The sequence below is a fragment of the Lepidochelys olivacea genome, assembly GCF_965140295.1.
Source record: "Lepidochelys olivacea isolate rLepOli2 genome assembly, chromosome: 14".
NCBI lineage: Eukaryota > Metazoa > Chordata > Testudines > Cheloniidae > Lepidochelys > Lepidochelys olivacea.
In genome coordinates, this window is record NC_140424.1 from 6000563 (window position 1) to 6003554 (window position 2992).

Genomic DNA, 2992 nt, shown 5'->3' on the forward strand with positions numbered 1-2992 from the left:
TCTCTCTGGGTATGTCTACACTGCAGCTGGGAGGTGTGGTTCCCAGTGCAGGTAGATGGACTTGTGTCAGCTCAGCTCAAGCTAGTGTGTTGAAAATAGCAATCTGCATGTTGTGGCACAGACAACGCCATGGGCTAGCCACACAAATTCAGACCCATGCTAACCTGAGCAGAGCTAGCATGGGTCCGTCCACCCACACTGGGAATCACCCCTTGCAGCTGCAGTGTAGATAAACCCTTTCTGCCTCAGGTGCCCTCTGTAAAATATGTTGAGAGCTGTTCCCTACCTCAGAGGGATGATCTGAGAATAAATAACAAATGGTGAGGTGCTTAGAGACCGTGGTAATGGGGGCCATATCATTACCTAAGCCGAACAGGGAATCTCACCTTTCAGGGCTCTCAGGTTGGGCCTCTTTCACCAGAATCATTTTGAAAAGAAGAAACTTTTCATAAAATTATTATTTGCGGGGGAAGGCATGTCAATATTTTACAAGTGAAAACTTCCACCGTTAGGGCGGAATGCGACATACGCCATCCAGTGCTCGCTCATAACGGGAAGGCCTTGCAACTCCGTGGCTGCGACTGTGTGGTAATGATGGCAGGTTGGCACAGTGGCTTTACCTGGAGTGCCAGGCTGAAGCGAAGTGCTGAAAGCCCTTCTTGTCCCAGGGTACTGTAGCTCTGACTTTTCTACAGCCCGTAAGTCAGCTCTGTTCTTTGGTGAGTTAATGTTACACACAGATTTCTCTCTCTCGTTCCCCTTCAGCATAGCGAATCATTTCTTCTCTAAATGTTGGCAGGTGTGTTACAAAAATAAATAAATAATGGCTGAAAAATTATAGACAGACAATCAGTTTATAAATGACACCCTTTCCTGAGAAACTTTACAGCAATGCAGACACCCAAGCAGACAGATATTGAGAGGAAGAGGACTTGTATTTAATAAGCTTAAAGGATCAAAAGCTAGAGTGATGTAAAATGTCACTTCACATTCAAGCCTACACTTAGCTTGTCATGTCAGCAGGAAGGAAGGAAGATGCTGAGAACTTTCTCAGCTTTATAGAAGTCAGACCTTATTTCCAGCTCCCAGGTCAAGAGGTGGTGGGGAGAAAAAAATCACAACAACACTGGGAGATAAAAGCTAAAAATATCTTTCTATTTTTTGGGTGTAGCAAGATAGACATTGATGCCAGAAGACAGCAACAAGGCAAGGATGTGCGTAGGGGCCAATCTGCGTCATCCTGAACAGGTGTCCACAACCACCGTTTATTGACAATAGGGAGACTGAGTTCTGGAAGCAGGTGCTCAAAGAAACCCGGGTGGAACAGAAAGAGAAGTATAAACAAGATTGGGTCTCAGTCAAACTTTTTTTCACCACAAGCTGCATGTGAGCTCACAAGTGTGTGGGAGGGTCAAGCGTTCCCTCTCCAGGTGCCAAATAGCACAGGGGCCTTGACGACTTTTTTTTTAGCTTTGGCAGCTTCAAAATAGACATGGGGCATATGCTGTGAGTCAGCTTTGCTTTTAGTTCTAGGGTATTTTGCGGGTGGGCTGAGATTTCCCAGCGCGGCTCAAATTGAGAGTTTCTTTCAATTGTAGATGAAGGGGAAGGGCAAATCCCAAAACAACTTCAAAAGCGTCTATTTCTGATCCAGGCAGTCCCATGCTTAGGGCCATCCTGAGGCTTGTTTTGTATAAAATGTGTCAGAAACCATATTTACCTTAATGTATAACGTGCTACCAGGTCCTTGCAAATAATAATGCAGGTCAAAGGGGACACTGTCCAAGGCCAATGAGAGACCTAAATTAAGACTTACCAGCTGTGATTGGTATGAGAGATATTTTGGGGGAGATATTTTTAGGCTGCACATAATTGGCAGACATATTTCATCATGTATAGCTGGGGCTGAGTGAATAATACAAAATGTTTTCCGTAGTTATTCATTCAGACCTTTAACCGAACTCGCTACCTCCATGTTCATGCTTCATTTGTGTTCAGTTTTGGCAGCACATCTTTCTAGAAAAAAAAATTACTTTTAATTTCATGCCAACAAATATTTATGACGGGCTCTTGAACATTCATCCATTCAAGGTACAAAAGAAAAAAAATACCATTGAACTTATCTGACCAATCACTCTTAAGATCCCCGGCTGAAATTTTGAATAGTTGCAATCAGTCAATAGAGTTAAAAACAATGTATTTGTCAAACAATCTAGAAAATTCAAAGAAATTGTAATCTGCTCTTGAATAATCTACACATAGAAAAGGGGCTATCAGGCCAGATCATTAATGGTGTGTATCTGCATAGCTACACTGAAGTCAAGTAGCTGTGTCAGCTTATAAGAGCTGAACATTTGACCTTAAGCCCCTTTGTGAGTTATTTGGTTAGTTCTGCTTATATGGGTGATATATTCTCTCTCTGACTCTGTAAAGGACAAACACATGCTTGTATGTGTATGCAAACAACCATGTTTTAACACTGTGGTCTTCTTTTTTAAAAAATCTACTAACTAGCTCTGAAGTCCATTGAAATCATTCTAGGGGAGTAAAGGCTTCCAGGATTGGGCCCTAACTTTATAAGATTTCTGTTAAGATGTGAAACGAGAAACTTCCAAGCTTAACACAGTTCCCACTATGAGAACAGGATGGAGCCCTCATTAGATCTGCTGCCTGGAACCATGGAGGTCCTGTTTGGACTCCCAGCTGCAGGCAATGCACAGAATGCAAGTAATGCCCAAGCACTGGACAGGAGACTGCTGTTTGAGCAAGCGTAGCATCTGACTGCCAGGTGGCAGCTCCCTGTCAGATGCTTTCTATTGTCAATTTGTGCAACAGGAGTCCGTGATCTGTGTAACATGCCAGGGTGCAATCCAAACCAGTGAGGGGCTGTGTCACCCCTGCCCTGCAACCTTGGGTGCCTTAAAATACCTTGCTGGTAATAGCTCCCCCTGGGCTGCTCACAAGCAGCCTTCTAGCATGCAAGTCACACCCT